Here is a 23,762-nt window from a genome sequence, read left to right on the forward strand (position 1 = left end):
AACTAGCATGCTGCCTGGCATGAAAGGGTTCCTCTCTTCTACTCCCACTGCTGCTGCTACTACTGGTAATAATTTGTATCCAGTGCAGCATTCAGTTAAAGTGGTATGCTTGTTCTGCTGGTGAAATGTTTTATACCAACAGAAAGTTGTTGTGCAAGAGAATACAGCAGCAGGCTGCTGGTATTTCGTTGCACAGTCTGTTGCACAAGGAGTTTCTGCTGGCACAACCGCTGTGTTGGATTCCTCTGTTGTACAACATTAATACTCACCCGTCCAGTAGCGGACAGAGAATTTGGGATACAACCCAGTATTTCTTTTTCAAACACCTTCCACAAAATGCTTCCTCAAAAGAAGTTGATATAAACTATACAAAAAAGTTAAAGCACAGCAATAGCAAGAAAAAAACACCAACCATCTCACAGAAGTACTTAAAACATAATCTGCACAAAAAACCTCAATAGTGGGAAATATGTCATTCATGGCAAAATCAGTTTGGGGAGGCCTTGTTGTACTCCAATACTTTTTAAAGGACCCATTCCATGTAGGAAGTTACAAGGGTGGGCGGGGAGCCTGTCCGTCACTGTTTTTTCATGCCAGGGACTTCTGCTTTTGTGGATACTCTTTTAAAGGCAAATCAACAAAGTAAATAGAAGAAGAAGAAGAAGAAGAAGAAGAAGAAGAAGAAGAAGAAGAAGAAGAAGAAGAAGAAGAAGAAGAAGAAGAAGAAGAAGAAGTTTGGATTTGATATCCTGCTTTATCACTACCCTATGGAGTCTCAAAGCGGCTAACAATTTCCTTTCCCTTCCTCCCCCACAACAAACACTCTGTGAGGTGAGTGAGGCTGAGAGACTTCAGAGAAGTGTGACTAGCCCAAGGTCACCCAGCAGCTGTATGTGGAGGAGCAGAGACACGAACCTGGTTCACCAGATTACAAGTCTACCGCTCTTAACGACTCCACCACACTGGCTCTCAGTCTTTTGAAACCCATAGACCATGTGCATTCCATCCCTACCCCAAAATCATTCATACAAATGTTATCGTACAATTTTGCCTCCCAAATCCTAAATTTTGCACTCTGCAACAGGAACTTGGCTCCCTTCCTTGACAACTGGGGCCTCAAAATGATGTTTTATACAATAATTCCTCATTGCAGCATATGCAATATAAAACAATAGACTACATAGCTGTAGAGCGAGTCTCATAAATCATTCTCAGGGCCCAGCTTCTGTGGCTCTGTCAGCCTTCTGAACACTGTCTCTCATGCTTTATGGTGTCATCAGAGACCTGCAAGTGAGTAATAGCCTTGCAGTCAATGGGGTGGCCATCTGTTATCCTCCATGTAAACAGGTATTCAAATTGTGGCTTCTCCTCTGCATTTAATCATGTCTGCGATCTAACTCCATCATTTGCCAAAAGCCTTTGTTCTGCTTCAACTCCCCTCCTCTCCCCCCCCCCCCCATTATCTGGGCTTTGGCAGGTAAGGATGACAACCACTGGACTCTGTAGTCCAGAGGGTTAGCCTTGCTATTTAAAACCTAGCCTACACAATGTGCTTAAAGAAAATACAAATATAAACCAAGATTTATATTCTTAAATGCCCATTCTTAAATCTTACCCATCTGTCTGAAAAGCAAGCCAACATCTTCAAAAACTACCTTTTCCATCAAACATTTGACACATCTCAGATTGTGGAAAAACTTCCCCAGAGTGGTAAGTGGAATTTGAGCATAAGAAAAGGACGTCTTGATGGATCAGACCAAAGACCAATCTAGTCCAATATCCTGTTCTAATAGGGGCCAGCCAATATCCTGTGGGATAAGTACAACAGCCCAGCTCTGTCATTTCCCCATCTCTGTTCTTTGGTCAGACTGGTTTTATATATGGGAAGTCCCTTCAGTGGATCAACACTGTATTTCAAAGCAGCTCCTCCTCGGTTTAAAACCTGTGTGTGCTTCCCCTCTTTTAGTTGCAGTGCATGTTATAGAATCATCTCAAAGCGACAAAAAATCATTTCAATTATTGTTACAGTTGAATGGATTGCTGTAGATGATCACAAAAAGTATAACAGCAGACTGGTAATGTATACCATGGAATAAGCCTGGATGAATGAGAGAGAGAGAGAGAGATGGCAAGAAGAAGAGTCTTGTTGAATCAGGTCAAAGCCCATCTAGTCTAGCATGCTGATCTCAACAAGGCCAGCTAGATGTCTATGGGAAGTCCACAAGCAGGACACAAGTACAAAAGCAGCCTTGTTGCTTATGATCCCTAACAACTGGCATTCAGAGGCATATCCTGCCTGATACTCGAGGCATTTAGCCATCACTGGAAGCCTTATCCTCCATCAATATATTTAATCCCCTTTAAAACTGTCCAAGATGGTGGCTCATCACTATGTCTTGTGGTAGCCAATATGAAAAAAAGAGTAAAACAAAACAAGGCAAAACAGATTATTTCTGCATAAGAAGATCATAAAAGCAAAATGAACAGAATTACTGTGCTTGGGAGGCAAAGCAGTCCTGTAATGATCATAATGAGCATTCATGTTTATTTCAATTTACCTCAGTTCAAAGATGCTCTATAGAACCTTTTTGCAGGATTACAGAGGATCAACCCACTTCTTGCTGATTAAATTAACACACTGGTTGGGTCTACCCAAATGACACATGTGTATTTGGCTCCTGCCCTAGCCCTGATCTGAAATACATAGGAGGGGTGCATGTGATCTCCCCCCCCCCCACCCGCAGGAGCAATAATGACTCAATTTGTCATCCCTGGGCTCCTTTCTAAAGACCAGCCAGGAAATTCCTCAATCACCAGCCAGCAAATGGGCAGTAAATCTGTTGAAGAGACCCAAGTCTCATTCCCATCAGTTGACTCGGTTTCTCTCACTAAATATTCCATGGGCACTCGATTCACAGCTTCTCCTCTGACGTTTCCATGAAAATAATAATATTTTATTTAAGGGAGCCAAAGAGGAAGGGGGTGGGGTGGGAGAAGAAATAAAGAGCGCTTGCAGTCTTATGTGTTGTGTTTCTGTGAGCTCCACTGCTAGCTCCGAGCAAGTTCGGTCGACATCCCCCGTTTAATTCAGCAATATCATCAATGTCAATGGGAATTCGGCGGCTGCCAACTATTGGTCATCTGGACCTGACATAAACTCAATAAATACTCCATAACCCTTGACAGCCGCCAGCCGATTAGCCTCAAATGAGTGATTGCACAACCAACACCTGCTGAACCAAATCAGCCTGCTGACGGATGGGCCTGTTCGGAGCTCTGACCACAAGTGAGATCAGTGGAAGAATGATTTTCTGCTCGGAGAAAAGAATTAGGAATGGTGGCTATGGCAATTGGGAACCTTTCACATGCTTTCATTCCACACACCCCTCCTCTCCTTCCTCCCCCCTGCTGCAAACTTTAGCTGAGACAGTGGTGTAGCCTCCATGGAAATTTCAAAGTAAGGAGGGCATTAAGAGGAGGACAATAAGATAAGCAACAATATGGGGTTGATTGAAAATATGGCTGAAACAAGCACTTCATCTGATAATATTTTCAGACACAGGAGTGAAGACAGATGAATATTGAAGCCTTGCTTGTTGGGGAAGTACATTTACAGATGGATTTTTTCTCCTGAAAATCTCAACGTTGCGCTTTTATTCACAGAATTTTTTCTAATTATGATCTTACTCCATGATCTTGACAATGAATGATGGTTTTGAAAACATTTTTTTTAAAAAAACAATTTCGCTAAACATACAAATAATTACATACAATATATCATGGCCATTTTGGTTTGCAATGGAAGGCAATATTATTTTGTATGGCTTGATTCCTAGAGTGGTTTAACAGTCCCTCTTTACAGGGAACTCTGGGAAATGTGGCTCTGGGAGAGTAATAGACAACTCCCAGCACCCATAACAAACTACAGCTCCCATGATTCCTTGGGGGAAGCCATTATTATTTAAAACGATATCATAGTGCCTTAAATGTATGGGGTGAATGTGGTCTAACTGTACTGGTTTACAAGTGTGAAAAATGCCATTCCAACTAATCCTTCCTTCCCAAACTAACAAACTAACAAACAAATCAAGCGAAACAACAACAGCAACAAACCTATTTGTTTTGCTTTTGCACTTTGGCCTAAATGACACCTCTGGTTTTGAAGTGCTGTTTAGATTAGGGGGCTGCCAATGTCTTTGAGGGTAATTTGATTTGCTGAGGAATCAGATGGATCTGCTGGTATGCAGAAACCTTCGTGCAGCCACTGCCAGCTCAAATCAGATACAAGCCTGACCTCAGAAAGCTGTGTCTATCCCTATAAAATTTGGTTTCACGTTGACTTAAGTGATTGTACTATGTTAGGCAGACTCACGCAAGTTAACATAACACTTCACTGATACTTAAAAGGCCAAGCCAGCCTTTAAGGCAGGCACCCCCAAACTTCGGCCCTCCAGATGTTTTGGACTACAATTCCCATCATCCCTGACCACTGGTCCTGTTAGCTAGGGATCATGGAAGTTGTAGGCCAAAACATCTGGAGGGCTGTAGTTTGGGGATGCCTGCTTTAAGGCTTCCCATTAGCCATACTCAGAGTAGACCCATTTACATTAATAGACATTAGTAACTTAGGTCCATTAATTCCTCTAGGTCTACTCTGAGCAGAATCTAAGTTGTATACAAGCCTGAGTTTTTCATTTTTTGCCATTTGCTGGAAATTGAAGGATAGAGTTTGCCTGTGGGGTGGAGTATCTGGCTTCAGAAGTTGTCTGTTAGCTGCCTGCTTGCAAACTCATGACTCTGTGTTTGAAGAAAACTCTTCAACCTTCTTAAGGCGACTTTAAAAAATACAAACATACCAGCAGACAGATACTTTTCAGTGCTTGCTGTTGGAATTTTGGTGGTTAGAACGCCATCTGGAGTCAGCACAGTGAAATACAACTGAAGTGAAACACATCAGCGGGTTAAGGGAAACTGTTAAGAAAAGCTCCTTAGCTTTATAACCACAGAAACATGGATTGAATTTACGGGGCTGCAAAATTGTAATTTAATCTAACTGAATACGTAGCTTTTGTCATTTTCACAGTGGATGACATGCAGAAATCAATTGGCTTGCTTTGCGATGGTTAATTTTCAATGCCTCCTGTAACCAGAATAGTGCTCGCAGAAGATCATTTCAAATGTACTGTAGGTAACATTTTTGCATTGTGGTGCTCAGTATTAAAATAAGGGATACATGGCAGCCTCGAACAGGAATCCTGTAAGTGTCCTTGTGAATGGCTATATCCACATTGGGTTGAACATTTTCAGCAGTTCGCTTCTGTCTTGGCAATTTTTCAGTGATGGTTTCACCTGCATTGGAAATACTGTTTATTCTTGAATTGATATTGTTAAGATAAATGTTAATTTCAACATAGCATCATCGTAACATCCTGGTTACTCTGATTCCTCCAATGACAGCCCACATAATTATGGGAAAATCTCAATATCTGTTTCTCATTCCCCCCCCCTTTCTTAAGCTCAGTTTGGGAGATATCATCAGAGGGTTTGGGCTGGGTGTTCATCAGTATGTGGATGATACCCAGCTCTACCTCTCTTTCAAATCAGAATCAGTGAAGGCGGTGAAGGTCCTGTGGAGACAGTTGGAAGATGGATGGCGGCTAACAGACTGAGGTTGAATCCTGACAAGACAGAAGTACTGTTTGTGGGGGACAGGAGGCAGGCAGGTGTGGAGGACTCCCTGGTCCTGAATGGGGTAACTGTGCCCCTAAAGGACCAAGTGGGAGTCATTTTGGGCTCACTGCTGTCCATGGAGGCACAGGTCAATTCTCCGTCCAGGGCGTCCGTCTATCAGCTCCATCTGGTATGCAGGCTGAGATCCTACCTGCCCGCAGACTGTCTTGCCAGAGTGGTGCATGCTCTGGTTATCTCTCGCTTGGACTAATGCAATGCGCTCTACGTGAGGCTACCTTTGAAGGTGACCTGGAAACTCCAACTAATCCATAATGTGGCAGCTTGACTGGTGACTGGGAGTGGCTGCTGAGACCACATAACACCGGTCCTGAAGGACCTACATTGGCTCCCAGTACGTTTCCAAGCACAATTCAAAGTGTTGGTGCTAATTTTTAAAGCCCTAAACGGCCTTGGCCTTGTACATAGCTGCCAAGTTTTCCCTTTTCTCGCGAGGAAGCCTATTCAGCATAAGGGGAAATCCCTTAAAAAAAGGGATAACTTGGCAGCTATGGCCTTGTATACCTGAAGGAGCGTCTCCACCCCCATCATTCAGCCCAGACACTGAGGTCCAGCACTGAGGGCCTGCTGGCAGTTCCCTCACTGCGGGAAGTGAGGTTACAGGGAACCAGGCAGAGGGCCTTCTCGGTGGTGGCGCCTGCCCTGTGGAATGCCATCCCACCTGATGTCAAGGAAATAAACAATTATCTGACTTTTAAAAGACATCTGAAGGAAGTCCTGTTTAGGGAAGTTTTAATGTTTGAAGTTTTAGTCTGTTTAATATTCTTGTGGGAGCCACCTAGAGTGGTTGGGGAAACCCAGCCAGATGGGTGGGGCATAAATTATATCATATTATTATTATTATTATTATTATTATTAATTGCAAAGGTTTTGGATAATAATAATAATAATAATAATAATAATAATAATAATAATAATAATAACAACAACAACAACAAAGTTGCCACAAAAGTTTGTACACATTTTCATGCGCATGTGCACACACACAATTTACCTTTAGTACAGTGGTGGCCAAACTTGGCCCTCCGGCTGTTTTGGGACTACAACTACCATAATCCCTAGCTAACAGGACCAGTGGTCAGGGATGTTGGGAATTGTAGGCCCAAAACAGCTGGAGGGCCAAGTTTGGCCACCACTGCCTTAGTATAATGCATATTTGTAAGTTCACCTCACTAATATATGCAATTCATGCACAATTCACTCAAATATACATTTCCCCCTGCATTTTTCAGTTGGAGCACCCAGCCCCTACTATTGACCATTTGGGCAACAGAGATTTTGATGTGTGATGCTCCTAATGGGTTTCTTGTGTTTAGGAAACATGTAGTAAAATGCCCAGTGCAACTACTATTACTACTAAACTTTGCGACAGTTTAGTGTTCTGGCACTTGTGCTGCTACTTACACAACAAAATCCATTCGTCATGGTTATTGGAGAAAAATAGACTGATATTATATTCCCAGTAGCCTTTGCTACTTCATAAATTATTGCAATCTAAACAGTTTGCTTATTCATCTTTGCTTCATGATTGGGTTGTTGAATGTGATCTTGTAAAAATATCTCCTCTGTTGGGACAGCTCAGAGGGAATCTTTAATGAAAGGTGAGCTACAGTACTGTGGAAGCCTAAAAATAAATAAAAAATGCGCTTTTTGAAATGTACTGGTGCTTATTACAGATAACACTATTTTGTGCGTGTGTGTATGTGTGTGTGCCCACTGCTCTCATATTGTATTTTGCTATGTAAATATTGTTTCATATTTTGAAGGTCTGTTTGTTTATTTTCTTAAAATAAAGACCTTTCTTTCAAGCAACTTGATTCATATTGTAATGCCTGTACAACCAGGAGCCACAGGAAACACAGTGGTGCAGTCTTCATGGAAAATTCTCATAGCCTGGTTAACACAAGCCACCCAATGGTGTTTACTTAGCTACTGGAGTATGAGAACATACCTGTAAAAAGCACACCATTTCAAACTCTCAAACTTCATGCAGTAATGTTACGTTGAATCTCACCCATAGTAATATTATTTCCAAGTGCGCACCAATGCATACAAATCAGCTTATGCAGATTTTATGCACATCTTGTGTTCTCTTCTTTCGGTGATACGTAAATGGGCACCTGAACAGGCTCTGCCATTACCCCCTCTATTTGCATCCCAGTTCGTGACATTACTGTCCAAATGGCCTCGGTATGAACAATCTCACAGTTTGCAAATGGGACCTTCTTTCCTTCCTGCTGAATTTGCTCTTAGCTACTTTGCAGAGGCTCTTGCCAATTAGCCAATTAGCAGCTAATTTAATTTGCTTGACCTGAGCTATGGCAGAGAGTTTATTTGCCCACAGAGCACCATGGAAGATGTACTAAGCAAACATTAGCAATCCTCTCTGCTGGACCAAGTTCTGAGTCCACCCTAGATGAAGGCAAATTGCAAGTGGACACTTTTTTTTTTAAATGGACTTAGGCATCCTTCACCGTCCATCCATTTTGAAATAATAATCAGTGTCCACACGCATATGTTCACTCTTAGGATTCAATCGACTTGCATATATGCACATTTCAGCTCAATGCTGTATCTGAAGAAATCTGAAAGCTGGATCCAGAGTTTGTCCAAGGCAAAGCCATTATGACTTCATTCCAGGAGCATGGTGTGTTGTGGTGGCAGCTGAAACTCCACCACTGCTGCTTATGGTAGAAGAAAACTAGTATTTTTAAACAAAATTTAAAAGTGGGGCAACATTGCCACCAAGGCCCCCACCCCCCAAAATAACATAGACTCTTCTTGCCCCTGAAAGTTGTGAGGGATTCGGGGGGGCAGGCATCATTTCATTTATCCCCCTGAAACCCCAATATCTGCACCAAAAATACACCAGGTGAATGTTAATTTCAGCTCCATTATACATCATTCAAGTTATCTAGACAAATCCTGCCCCCATGTACAGCACTGGCGCATGCAAATGTTCAATGTGCAGTTAGTCCCCCGACCGAGGTGTGTGTTTGGGAAAAATTCCTTCTGTTCATGTTGCTAGTCCCTGTCATTTCACCTACCTTTCATCAAACTAATGGAACTGGAAATGGAGTGTTCTAGAGATCTGACTGTCATATTTCAACGTGCTTAGTGAAAACTACAAATGGATGGATACATTTTCCATCTTCCTGGGCTGCGCCTCTGAAGAGTTTTTCCACTATAATTGCAATTGATGTTTTCCTTCGGCCTTGTAAAATGGCTTAGTGGTTTGGAAATGATTTAAAGGAGGAATAAATATGCAAAACCAGAACGGGTTTCTGTCAAACTCAAAATTTCCTCTCCCCTTGCTGATGAATCCAGAGCACCTTCACACAGAGCGATAGCTGCAGGGGACAAATAATTTCATCTGGCTCATATGACATCTTCTAAATATTCTGTCTAATATTGACCTAGCTAAAATATGCTAAGTGTCTTGGGTGTTTTGCTAGATAAATTGCAAACTATTGTTCTTTCAGAAACAGGAATCGGGGGCCTGTTGAGCTGCTTGGGCTGCAGTGGCAAGCTGTTTTCTTGGAAGTGGCATTTTGCTCTTCTGTTCTTCCTTTTTAAAATAAATAAATAAATAGTTTAATCCAATGCAAACCTCATCGGCACCTGCTATGATGGAACAGCTGCAATTGTATGAAGGGTGCTTGTAAGTGCACCTGGATGAATGCACTTGCAAGCCTTCACAGGATCTGGTACACTCAAAGCACAGGGTTCCTGATCATGGGGCGGACCATAAATGCATTCTCCCAAACTTGCTTACAAGCCCCCTTCAGACTTTTATAGTTTAGGAAGGTTGGGGGTAAGTGGGCATCCTTAGTAGGCTGGGGGTGACGACTCAGTTAAAGTCCCTGCATGTTCTTCTGAACGCACAGGGAGGGATAGGATAGGCCATGGGTAGGCAAACTAAGGCCTGGGGGCTGGTCCGGCCCAATCACCTTCTAAATCCAGCCCATAGATGGTCTGGGAATCAGCATGTTTTTACATGAGTAGATTGTGTGCTTTTATTTAAAATGCATCTCTGGGTTATATGTGGGGCATAGGAATTCGTCCCCTCCCCCCCAAAAAAATAGTCCGGTCCCCCACAAGGTCTGAGGGACAGTGGACCGGCCCCCTGCTGAAATATGGGGGAAGAGGAAGATGTAACTGAAGGAAACCAACAAGAAGTGTGGGTGGGTGAGTGGGTGTAAAGACTGGACACTGTGCAACAGTCTGTGGAAAACTGGAAGCCAGGAGGCATGGAATGAAACCATTGGTTAGGGTGAAAGGAACAACTGAGAGGCAGGATGGTGAGACAAGCCAGAAGTCAGGATCAAAGGACAGGCCAAAGAAAGACAAAGACACCCACACACCAGTCAGGCTCCCAGTACTCCAGTTGGCTAAACTGGCATGCACTGGTGGTAGTTCCCAGAGCAGTCTGAGCCCAATGTCTCATGGCACTATGAAAAATGTAAGAATCAAAGAGCCTGCCTCATCAGACCACATAGCCCATCATCCTGTTCTCACAGTGAACAACCAGATGCTGATGACTGGAGACTGGACCTGAGCGCAACAGCACCCTCCCTAATTGTCGTTCCCAGCAATTGGCATTCATAAGCACGCTGCCTCCGACAGGAGAAGTAGAACATAGCCATTGGGGCTGGTACTCATTGGTAGGCCATGAATTGGCCTAATCGTCTTTTGAAGCCATTGAAGTTGATGACCTTCATGATAACAATACAAAAGCTCTGTATCCTGTTTATGGCAGTGACCCACCAGAATTATTTTAGAGCTGAGAGAAAGGTTCTATTTTCCCCTGAGAAAATTTATGGAGAATTTTATTCTTCTCTATTCACTGCCAACACTTTGTAGAATTTTCTCAGAATTTGGCCTCCATATGTGGCAAACCTCCCCCCACCGCCTCCAACACAAAATGCAGTTGCTATGTCTGAGAAATGGTTGGAGAATCTATCCCTACCACACCCAGCACATACATACTGGGGAAAATCGGGAAATTGTCTATTCATTTTTTCTGCCCAGAAATAGTGTGGAGAATTTAGAAAGGTCATTTATACACAACTCTAATGATCTCTCAGAGAAAGAGAGGAAATGGTGTACACAGGTCATTTTTCCAATGTACAGTGGTACCTCGGTTTACGACGAGGTACTCCCCAAGTTTGTTGCTCGCTGAAGGCACGCTTCTGTGCGTGCGCAAAGCGCCAATAGAGCGCTTCTGCGCATCCGCGCACGTGGAACCCAGATGTAAATACTTCCGGGTCCACGGCAGTCGCTCTCCGAGTTCATTGTAAATGGAGGCAGTCGCAAACCGAGGTTCTACTGTATATGGTAAAAATTGTATCCAGTGGAATTAAATGGAGCCTTGAAAAGCACATAGAGCTGAAAAAGGAAGTGGGAGAGAGTGTCACTTTTTCCAACTTCCTCTTTTAGTCTTTTAGTGCTTTTCAAGATAGAAAAACAGGACCACTTTCACCACATCATGGCTGAGAAGGCAGAGAGTGGGAGAGCTGAGAGGCTTCCTGGGTGTCAGGGGAAAACCACTGAGTTGATAGGCATCATATTGGGCTTAAGGCCTTTGCTCCCTGTGTTACAAGGCTAGCCTTCATCTTGCACTTCTCGCTCTTGTTTGTGTAAATGTTTCTTAGAGAGTGCCAGCAGCCCTGTGTCACAGTATTAGTATTATTATAATTTTTAAAAAGTTTCTCCTGTAGACTGCTGTGCTGGTGACATTTCCCTCAAACTGCAATAACTAACCTGTCACAGCCTACAAACGCCAACAATGCAGCGCCGTGTGGGGTTGACTTAATAAACCTCATTTACATTCATTTTGATTCACTCAGGCATTGAAAAACATTTCACGGGGGAAGAGAAGGGGGGGAAATAACTAGGAACCTCTCCAAGCTGACATGATGTTTGCTGATACGATATGAACGGACTTAATAGCAGCGTGGATGCAAACATGTATTCTGTACAATATTTGCAAATCCTTTTTATTTATTTGCAAATTGTTTCTCACACTGGCTGCGTTGCTGGAGTCCTGCTAGCAGGAGATCTCCTCCTACAGCACCACCGACTGGTTTATAGTCTGAGCAAGGGGTGTGCGGGTGTTTGGATGCATGGCCCACAAGGACATAATGCATCTTTATATTAGAACATTGACTGTAGCTACTTTCACCTCCAACTGACCCCAAAACAGAAGCAAGAAACCTCAGCTTGGGACGTTGAATGTAGCCCTCCAGGACTTTGCATCTGGCCTCTCCCAGGCCACACCCTACTCAAGCACATGCCCCTTCACTGGAATATGCCCTTAAAGTCTTGCTTGCCAAAATAAATGAGAGAGGTGGTGTTTGTAGACATCTCTGGTTTATGCATGGCTGCAATTTATGCATGGCCGTACAAGCATAAGATCATATCTGTTGCTCTGTCCACTTTGGGTCTCTTTTCCTGTCCATCACCGGTATGCATCTCTCCGCAAGGCTGGCCATGAGGAAATAGGGTCTTCTGGCTGAAAAGCGTTCCCCACTCTTGGCCTAAAGTCAGACAGAACTTTATTCATTTTTCACACGTGGTTTTTAACATTTACAGATCAGATCTGTGACCACACATGAGCACCAAGGAATCAAAGGATTGAAGATACCCCCAGGATAGGGCCAGCTTATGTTATTGATGTCAGCCTGCAGGAGTTTTGAGTTTCATTGAATTTTTCATAAGGCAAATGTTGGACTGAATCAAAACACACACTAAATCACCCCCTAATGAACCCCCCTCTGCATTTTGGTAGCAGTTCAAAATTGGGCAAAAATGTTCTCCAATTCAGAGCAAATTCTAGGAAGCATTGCTTTCACTCTGACTTGGCTTTGAGTTGACATTATATTGCCAAGTCTAACTGGTTGCATGGTGCTGTGTGGCATCATCAAGCTTTCTTGATGATCCCTGATTGGCTGGTTCTCTTGGCCAAGATGAAAGAATGGAACCCTCTTTTTCAAAAAATAAATACGGTAAATAAAAATGCATCAAAGCAATTTCGCTGTTGCTGACAATAACAGCAAACAAGTGTGGACCAGGCATCTTGAGCTCCTGGTAGGAAAAGGGATATAGATGCATTACACAGCATAAAACTAGTCTAGGAAATCCCAGAAGAAAGGGTCAGAGGTAGCAGCAACATCTCAAGTGAGGGTGAGCATCATGTGCCTCAGCACAAGGAGGCAAGGAGTGATTAACACTGGTTTGTGGTTTTTTTTAAAAAGAAAAACCATAATGTGGAGTGGCACTTTGAATAATCAAGGTTTTTGCTGACAAGCAAAGCTTTGGACTTATTGCTGTTGCAAACCCGCCACTTGCAGTAAGAAGTTGTTATCCCCAAGGAAGCTCTCCCCCACAGCCTTCACCAATAGCCTATTATTCTCTTTCATCAGGCTTAGTTGAGTTGCTTACTCATGTTCAGGATTTCAGTTCCATGAGCTTCATCAACTATTAGGGAATGACTTTTCCCTCCAAACTCCAACAGTTATTATCTATAAGATCTAGATTTGTCTTTAAAAGCGAACTAAATAAAATTTCCCCCACTGCTTTTTTCCAAGGTAAAAACAAATAAATATTGGAAATGAGGCTAAAGTTCTAGTCTGTGTTCAAGGTGCATTCACACCTTGTATTCTTTACTTTTCATGGCCAAATGACTCCCAACAAGTGTTGATCGGTCCTTAACTCTGTAGAAAATGTCATACTCCCTGCCACACATTTCTACTCAGAATCAACTTCTTGCCTCATTTCTGGCCTCAACTCTTTGACCTTTCTACCTGCCCCAAAGAAATCTGACCCTATGACTCCCCACTCCCCAATTCAACGCATCCGCCATTTCCGAGTGGTCAGAAATTCTCATCCCAGAATCTGATGCCAAGCAGCTTGCCTTAAATGTCCTTGTGGTGAAAGGGTGTCTCTCCTGAGACATCACAGTATGTCTGGCAGAGAACAGCTCCTGTGCTTGTCCTCTTTCCTCCCCATAGGCCGCATGTCGGGTATTCATGTGTGGCTTAATTGTGGCTGGTTGTTTATCTGCCCCCAAGATGTTTAGAGGTTAGCACTCTGAATTCAAAGTCTCTCCTTCTCCTCTTCCAGCTGCAGGGAAATTGACAGAGCCAGAACATGGAAGAAAATTGAGTCATATTATTCTTCCTTGGGGAGTCTCACTTTGCTGCTTGTATTTGAAAGTGCTCATTTCCAACATCACTCGCTGAGAGCTCCCATCGACCAATGACCCCAAATGCCTATGCTAGTCAATAGCCCCTGCATCTTATTGACAAGTCTATTGACACCTTTCATTGGGAATAGGAATCAGTGGCTTGTCAGCCAACCACAATCTGTTAAGGGCTTCTAGACAAACAAGGAGGATGCTGTCCTGCTATCGACACCCTAAATGGAGACAGTTTACTTAGCACTCCAGGAAGGCACATTTGTGGAGATTTTATTACTGCTAAAAGAGCAGCTACTTTGGGAAGAAATAGATTTCCTGAGAGTGTTAAGTCTGTTGCAGCAAAAACCCAAACAAATAAAGGTGCTGCCTGGGACTGGTGGGAGATTTGGTATATTTGGATGAAACTAAGTTGGGGGGAAGTTAATTGGATGAGTGTTTCTACTCCTTGCAGCATAAAGTCCAACATGACTTGGGAGGTAGGCAAATAACAGGGTGTCTATCCTCATACCAACTATTCCAAGCTCCAAAATTGTAAGAGGTGGTCATATTGTGCAGGGACCCAGAAGAAAACAAGAGAAGAGCCTGCTGGATCAGACCAATGGCCCACCTAGTCCAGCATCATTGAGCCTCTTGGGCAGGCATCCCCAAACTGTGGCCCTCCAGATGTTTTGGCCTACAACTCCCATGATCCCTAGCTAAGAGGACCAGTGGTCAGGGATGATGGGAATTGTAGTCCAAAACATCTGGAGGGCTGAAGTTTAGGGATGCCTGCTCTTGGGCTTGCCGATCAGAAGGTTGGCAGTTCAAATCCCTGTGACGGGGTGAGCTCCTGTCACTCTGTCCCAGCTCCTGCCAACCTAGCAGTTTGAAAGCATGCCAGTGCAAGTAGATAAATAGGTAACACTGTGACGGGAAGGTAAATGGTATTTCTGTGTGCTCTGGTTTCCATCAGGGTGTTCCATTGTGCCAGAAGCGGTTTAGTCCTGCTGGCCACATGACCCGGAAAGCTGTCTGTGGACAAATGCCGTCTCCCTTGGCCTGAAAGCAAGATGAGTGTCGCAACCCCATAGTTGTCTTTGACTGGACTTAACCATCCAGGGATCCTTTATGTTTTACCTTTTACCTGCCCATGGGATGAGTGCTAGTTGGACCCAAATAAGGGCGTTCTTTCCTACTGCGGTTTCCAGCAATAGAAATTCAGAAATTTACTGCCTCTGACAGTGGAAGTAGAACATACCTCACAAAGGGAGGGTGCTATGTCATGATGCAGTGTGCTTCCTAAGATCAAGGGATTGCAGAGCCCTAGAGCACCGGGGGCAAAGCAGGGGAAGCACTCTAAAGCATGGGTGCTGGTCAAAACTCCACTTGGATTGAACTTTATTGGTGGCTGCTTCAGGTCTGACAGGTGCAAATAACTTCTTGAGCAGGTAGTGGTGAGAGTAACGGATGTGTGACAGAAACAGTGGGCCCTCACACATCCATGCCACCACCCTCCCAACTGGGCCCTTGCCCTTGCCAAACTTATCTATGTGACCCATAGATAAGGCCTCAGCTGTAACCATATTCTCTTTATGATGGGCCTATCATCTCAGTTTGGGAAGCCCATGGCTAATTTGGACCACATAGTGATGGAGGAGTGGAAGCAGCAATCCACTCCCCACCATAGCTGCCAAGTTTTCCCTTTTCTCGTGAGGAAGCCTATTCAGCATAAGGGAAAATCCCTTTAAAAAATGGATAACTTGGCAGCTATGCTCCCCGCCCCAAATGCAGCAAAGTATATTAGTGTACTTGTGTATTATAATTGTCAGCTGATCTCCTCCTCCAAGCAATAGAGTCCCTTGGGATTTATTGTTGTATTAACAATGATCCTCAATTGCACTACTTAATAAATCATGTCTGAGCTAACAATATACCTCTCTCCCCCCCCCTCTCTCTGCACACAAAACTCCTTCAATGTAATTATTTGTTTTCTTAATGTAGGCACATGTTACATAAGTTCCACTAGCTTCCTGTTGTTGTTTTTAAAAAAAGCAAAACGAAAGAAATTCCTATTAAATTGTTCTCAACAATGAAGCATCTATTATGTTAATGAATACACACACAAATGATTTGTTTTATTTGTATTATTTGTGTGTGTATGTGGAATTGTTTAAATTATTTTTGTTTTCGATGTTTTTGCTCCATGATGCTTCATTGTAAGCAATTCATAAATGGAATGTAATAAATATGGTAAATGAATCACCACCACCACCATATTGAGCCACAGTGCCTAAAAATCAAACCCCACCATCATAGCTGGCTGTTACCTCCTATCTCATCTGGGTCCACTCTAAACCTTTGCACAGTGACTTGGATTTTCGAAAGTCGGGAGAACCTCAGCTGTGCAAACACAGCAGCCTCTGTTTATTTTGGTGGCCTTGCAAACTATTTATGGAAAATCATTCAGGCAGAAAGGCTGAAGTGGAGATCATTGCATTGTGTCAAATTAAGGAGTGCTTAATGCTGCCTAATCTCTTGGTAATTACTGCTGTGGCAATGGATGGCATTTTTGCTGGGTAAGAAAGCCAATAAGCGTCCAGAGCACTCTTCTCTATTGCCTGGTAAAACGATAGAATAACAGCTGAGTCCAGGAAGGAACTTCATCTACTTTACCTTCCATCCTCGACCATCTGGAAGGATGCATAGCAACTAGAGGTGCTACTGACTTTCTTTCTGCTCCAGGTTTTGGGTGTCCAAATTACCTGAGCCCAGGTACTGATTTCTGAATGCACAAAGAAGATCAACGCTGCCCCCTGATTATCACTGCATGCACTGACTGTTAGTATTTCACGTCTCCGATGTTGCAGATGAGATTGGTGTAAATCACACCCCTGTCTGGGAAGAGGGTGGGAACGGAAGACAGCCTTATCTCTTCTGCTGTAGTTACTATGTACTGTACTTTTGCTTTTACTTCTGCCTGTTTCTTCTCTTGGAGCTGGAGAGAAAGGACACCATGAATCCTTTGACTATACAGTGGAACCATGGTTTATGAACACCTCAGTTTACGAATTTTCGGTTTACGAATGCCGCGGACCCATCTGGAACGGATTAATTCACTTTCCATTGCTTTCAATAGGAAAGTTCGCTTCAGTATATGAACGCTTCAGTTTATGAACAGACTTCCGGAACCAATTACACCCATGCTTCAGGTTAAGTACGCTTCAGGTTGAGTACTCCGCGGACCCGTCTGGAATGGATTAATCCACTTTCCATTACTTTCAATGGGAAAGTTCACTTCAGTTTATGAACAGACTTCCGGAACCAATTACACCCATGCTTTGGGTTAAGTAAGCTTCAGGTTGAGTACTCCGCGGACCCGTCTGGAACGGATTAATCCACTTTCCATTACTTTCAATGGGAAAGTTCACTTCAGTTTATGAACGCTTCAGTTGATGAACAGACTTCTGGAACCAATTGTGTTCATAAACCAAGGTACCACTGTACATAAAAAGGTAAAGGTAAAGGACCCCTGACAATTAATTCCAGTCACGGACGACTCTGGGGTTGCGGCGCTCATCTCACTTCACTGGCCGAGGAAGCTGGTGTTTGTCCGCAGACAGTTTTTCCGGGTCAAGTGGCCAGCATGACTAAGCGAAACCAGAGAAGTGCACAGAAACACCGCTTACCTTCCTGCCGGACTGGTACCTATTTATCTACTTGCACTTGACGTGCTTTCAAACTGCCAGGTTGGCAGGAGCAGGGACCGAGCAACGGGAGCTCACCCTGTCACGGGGATGCCACCCGCGTCCTTTTTCTGTACATAGTGTGTACATAAATATGGAGGTTAGCTCTACGATGTCTCATGCTTCTTGCTGTGTTATGCTAGAAGATCAGTGTGCATATATTATTTGATATATGTCGCTGAAGCACACTGGAGAAGAAGGGAAATGCCTTTTCCAGAGCTGCACATACCGGAAGACACTCGGTGTTCGGGGGCTGCAGGGGCACCTCAGGGCATTTTCTCACATCTCTAAACTGTTGTATTGTCAGGTACGGATAGGGTCGGGGTTTCACATCAGCACTGAGGGACTAGAACTAGCCCTTTCATTCAACTGGCACCTCATGCATTTGATACTTAAGGACACCAGACACCGGAACAGGAGTCTAGTTTTGCTCTGCAGTGGAAACAATGTCTTAATGATGCCACAGGACACCTTTTTGTGTAGTGTTTTTAACCAGTGCTTTTTTTTCTTCTTGAAAAATGTTTAGGGAAGCTCTCATTCCGTCTGAGACTCAGGAAATACCATGACAGGAAATGAGGCCACCATAGGGGGTAGCAACGGAACTGACGATTCACTGTGAGAAGAAACTATTTTTTATTTTATTTTTAAAATTAATTTCTTCCTCCATTAGATTCACAAAATGTTTAGGGGGATGTGTACCCCTGCGTTCCCCCCAGAAAAAAGCACTGTTTTTAACTATCCATGTGTATTTTGATGCACTGATAAAGCACCATAAAAAAAAGCAAGATCAAGATTACTTTGCAGGGTGCATGTGTACACTGGCAGAATACCACAACCAAACACACACAGCTTGATGCAATCCATGAAGCCTTTGAAGGTGTTCCCCACCCCACCCCACCCCCGTGCCAGAAAGTTGACTGTTAAATCAGAATTCAGGAGTAGTAGGGAGCAAGACAAAGCTAATCCATGGAACAAAGAAGGATTGGAATGGTGACATGGGACTTCTTCCTGTCTAATAAAAACAGAAAAGTGTCACATATTCTTTAGTTCTGCACCACTTCTAACTAGGAATGAATGAATCAATTTCTGCTCAATTTCACTTTTGCATGTGTTAACTTATATGACTCTCCTGCCCCATTTCCACATCAATCTATGATTTCAAATAAGATCAGAAGAATACAAAAATGCATCGCCATACATATTTTTAAATTCATTTTCTCAAAAATTGCACATTTTAAAAACTTTATTTTTTCTCAGAAATATACACTTTGAAACATATTTCTAAACATTCTTTTGACCTAAGAACTGCCTCACAGAATTTGGGGAGTGCCAAATCCCTGTTAGTGGGTGGGTAACTACATTCCAATTTACACATTAGTCGTGTGTGTGTGTGTGTGTGTGTGTGTGTGTTCATCTTGAACCAGGGCAGTTCATCTTGAAATTCTCAGTGGTTGAATTGCTTCAACATACTTGCTTCATAAGCTACAAAGCATTCGCTTTTCCTTTGTAGGACAGGAACAAGTAAAAAAGACTCTTCCTTGGTCAATAGGGTAGACAGGGAGGAGGGAGCCAGGGATGCTGAAAGGAAGAAGGATGAACTGGTCTGTTCCAGTTATGGAGCTTGGCGAGCAAGAGGTTCATCATTAACTGTCAAACAGTGGCTTTAATCAGCCCTGCTCCTCTGTGCAAGATAGATTTAATATCAAGGCCCATTTTCAGAGCTATTAGTTTAATTATGACAGGTGTCTGCAAACTAGATGGCTCTGCGTTCCTGCTCTGAAGGACAGCCTTTAATTCTCTGGGGCCACGGGGGTACTTTACGAAAATGAGATGCCATTAAAATCTAAGTGTTTCTCTCTCTCTCTCTCATTCATATATATATATATATATATATATATATATATATATATATATCCCTTGCCCTAGATTGCCGCAGATTAGGAGCTGATCAGAAAATTGTCCTTGTAGTTGAAGGCAAAAAGAAAAGAAAGGAAAGGAAGACTAGCCAATCAGAACATCAAGTTGTAGTTTTGAAAGCTATTGCGCTGAGCAACCAAGATCAAACAAAGACCTTGCAAGTGATCTTTCAACCTTGCAATCATCCCAGCTCTGTGGAACTTTCCCTGCACATAGGAAATAATATGCATGTATTTGTCACTTCTAGAGCACTACTTCTTTAGCATGCAGAGTACTCTGTGGTCACGAATTCATTTAACCTCATGTTTCTCTTGCTAGGGTACCAACAAAAGAAATGAAGTGGAGCCCGTCCAAACATCGCCCACTATGTTTGTGGCTCGAGGTCCATGTCTAAATCTGTTAATTGGCTAATTCCACAGCGATGTAGAACCTGACCATGAACAAAGTGTAAAACTCTAGGTCATGTCTTCCAAGACCACATAATTGACCCATGGAACCCAGAGCTTTGTAACATTGGCAGACTGCTGTTTCACAACATATTTCCATTAGAGCACTGCTGTACAGTCAAACCTCTTCTTACGTCCGCCTCTGCTCATGTCCATTTCACCCAATGTCTGTGGCAAACCTGGAAGTAACTGGCGGGTTTGCCGCCATTCGCACATGTGCAGGAGCATTGATCGTTGTTCGAGCATGCACAGAAGCGGGCAATTGCCGCCCGCGCCTGTGCACAACGGCGCCTCTCCCAGTGACCCATTTCGACTTCCGGATAGGCCTCCAGAATAGATTGTGGCCATGAGTAGAGGTTCCACTGCATTGGATTCCTCCATTGAGCAAATTAAATGTCATCTGCCTGCTAGAGGACAAAAAAAAATATTGAGCTAATGGACAAAAAATATTGGATACAGCTCAATTACTATAATATAAATAGCAAACATCTCAGCAGAGTGGGCAACAAGGCTTTGACCCAATGACCTGTTTGCCTTCTCAGTCTTATGCTCGGGTGCTACAGTATATGTTGATGGGCTCTCTCTTCTTTTTGTTCCTTATCTTCAAACTGGAGAGATGTTTAAATAGAGGACTAACTTCTGCAAAGCACAGCCTAAGCATTCTGCAGCCTGAATAGGAAGGATTGCAGCCCCTCTCCCTTGGATAGTATGTGGCTTACTGCTGCAATGCAGCCCACAGCTCGATCAGTTCAAGGTGTAGTAACATACTATTTGCGTGTGGGTGAAGTGGTGCTAGAGTCAGCACAAGGAAGGGCTCCCTGGGGGCTTGCTTTTGCAGGACATTCAGCTGCCTGATGCTGAGCTGGTGCTCACTATTCAAAATTCAAAAACGGACCAGTTGGGCAGAGGTGCCTTGATGAGGCTGCCTGCCACTGGTAAGCCCGGCCTTTGTCCAGTGAAAGATGCCAAGGGATATTTGTCACTTTGCCCACCTGGGGATGTCCCCTTCCTGGTCCACGAGGATGGGTCCCTGTTAAAGAGGCATCAATTTGCTGCAGTGATGCGTAAGACAATCGCAGCATGTGGACTGCTGGCCAGTGAGCTTACACCTCATTCCTTCAATATGCATTGGGGCCTGTCCGTCAACAGGATTAAGGATCTGGGCCACTGGAAATCTGAAGCATACAAGGTTTATGTTCGGATGAGGAGCTAAGGTGCAGTTGCTAATGTTGTTTTGTTCATTCCTAGGTCCGCCTACCCTGCACATCTGGATATTCAGGCACAGCATTGTCCACTGGGCCAGCAAGAGGGCGGCAGAGTCTGGATTCTGAGTGTCCAGACGAGGAATGCGTTGGGAGGAGCTTCTCCCGACTGTCCGTGTGAAGGTGTCTGCAGAAGGCATGCCTGCGGTGATGGTGGTGCAGCTGGGCGAGAACGATTTGCCAGAAGCTCCCGGCTTGAGACTGCGAACCCGCTTGAAGGAGGACTTGGAAGAGTTGAAGGCAGCTCTTCCTGGACTCAAAATATTTTGGTCGCAGCTGTTGCAGCGACGTGTGTGGCGAGGTAGCCGATGCCCAGCTACCACCGAGAGGGTCAGGAGACGCGTCCAGAGTGCAGTGGCCAAGAAGGTTTTGGCCTGGATAGGATGGTGATCCTTCACCCGGGCATTACCTTCCGTGATGCGTCCCTTTACAGGCTTGATGGGGTTCATCTGTCTGTGATTGGGAATGATTTGTGGTGGACCGCCGTGTCAGCGGGGTTAAGGCATTGGTTACAAATGTGAGTGGTTGGCGACTAGCGCAGGTGCTTGTGTGGCAGATAGGCACTGGTTCAGGTGGCAGGGATGGGAGAACACTTTCGCCATCCCTATGTGAAGGGTATTCCGTTAAAGGAATCCAGGGACTCAAATGGTTTGGTCAACCCCTGAGAGGGGGTGGTGCCTGTGCCTGAGTCCAGGGGGACATCTGGGTGGCAGACAAAGTGTTCCTGGTTTTTTGGCTATCCAGGTGTTCGCCCTTGGCTGACCTATGCTGGTACCCTGGGTCAGCGCTACCTGCAGCCTATGCAATCACTCACTTTCTGTAATCAATAATGTTGTGGCCTAAATTCTGCCAAAAATCAAACGAAAATTTGAATAAAGTGTGAATTTATTTAGGAGGGAGGTCTCTGTGTCTGAACACGCAAAACGCCTGAATGGCAGGGACTGTAGTGTACAGATATTCAGCATAGGGCTGTCCAGATGTTGCTGCATGTCAACTTCCGTCAGTCCTGACTATTAATTATGCTGGCTGGAGCTGATGGAAGTTGGCATCCAACAACATCTAGAGAGCATAATGTTGGGTACCCGCTACCGTAGTGGCTGAGCAGATGGTAGGTGTTTCAGGGTATGGTAAACAGTCTTATGTCTCTGCTGTGGCCTTTGTAATGCTCGTCTGTGGAGTTCAATAAGGCCACTGCCTCAGAATAAGCTTGCTTTTTGTAGGCTGGCGATTGATTTCTTTGGTATTTATAGTAGGGTTCCATTTTCATTTAAATTGAAAAATACGGGAACATGTATTTCTGTTATTATAGCAAAAACCATAAGATTTACTAATTGCCATAGGTATTTGCCAACTGGTGTAATTTACTGCCAAGTTCTCTCTTCCAAACCCACCCCCAATTTTGGAAAGGAAATGATTCCTCCTTGCCCCTTACTACTCAGAATCAGAGGAATTGGTTCTTTTCAACATTCATCAGACTAGAGAGGGTAATTTGTTTGGGCCCTTCTGACTTTTAAGTGGAGGCTAAGAAAACATGGTGCTGCCAGGGAGTAGGGTGGGGGAGATAAATGAGGATCTTTGAGAAAATAAATGGTTTCTGAAACAGCCCACTCTCCAGAATGTATTGAAGGTGGGGCAGCAAGGACTCTGCAAGAGTTTGGAGGAGACTCAAAAATGGACCACCCAGCAGGAAAGGTCCTCCTGCCCCTCAGATCCGTTCTGCAAACCTGGCTGACAGTTCTGCTGTGTGAGGATACCATCTGGGTTGCAGCAATTTTCAGCTGACCCCACAGGCTCAGTCATGGGTTACCTAGGCTGCAGTCAGACAGCACTTTATTCCATGTTTCCTTACCTGATCATTATGTGATTTGGGGAAGGTTTCCAATCCCTAATCACATATACTAGCCCTTAATCACAGGCCTACTCTAGATCACACAGAGCATTTCAATGGTTAGTCTTTAGGCTGCATCTGATCTTGTTGTATATCTGATCCAAAGAAGAAATGGTAGCATTGTAAGGCAGTGGGATGCTTGCTGATCTCAGGGCCCTGGAAAATGCCTAGCTATGCTACCTGTGGTATTGGATGTGGGAGAAGTGGGGGAGAAAAGGGAGAAAGAAAAACAGGTGTATGGCAAGAAATCCTGAATTGATTTTCACCCAATTAATTTTTTCTTTTTCTTTTTTTGGGGGGGATGTATACATGCACACACGTGTGTGTGTGCGCGTACACACACACACACACACACTCGGCAAACCTCAGAGTTATTTCCAGCAAGCCTGCTTCCAACTTCCTCTATCTGCACAGATAGTCTTCTGGCTACATAAAGGTTCACAATCTGAGAATGAGTTCACTGTTAGTAGATATGATTCACAGATTACCTGACACATCTTCCAATATGCCCAAGTTTCTGTATGATAAAGGTACAGCAACCTTTGCCAAAGTTTCAACAAGAAGATGTCTTGTCAGAAC

The sequence above is a fragment of the Zootoca vivipara genome, chromosome 14 (genome assembly GCF_965207765.1).
Source record: "Zootoca vivipara chromosome 14, rZooViv2.hap1.1, whole genome shotgun sequence".
NCBI classification, from domain to species: Eukaryota; Metazoa; Chordata; class Lepidosauria; order Squamata; family Lacertidae; genus Zootoca; species Zootoca vivipara.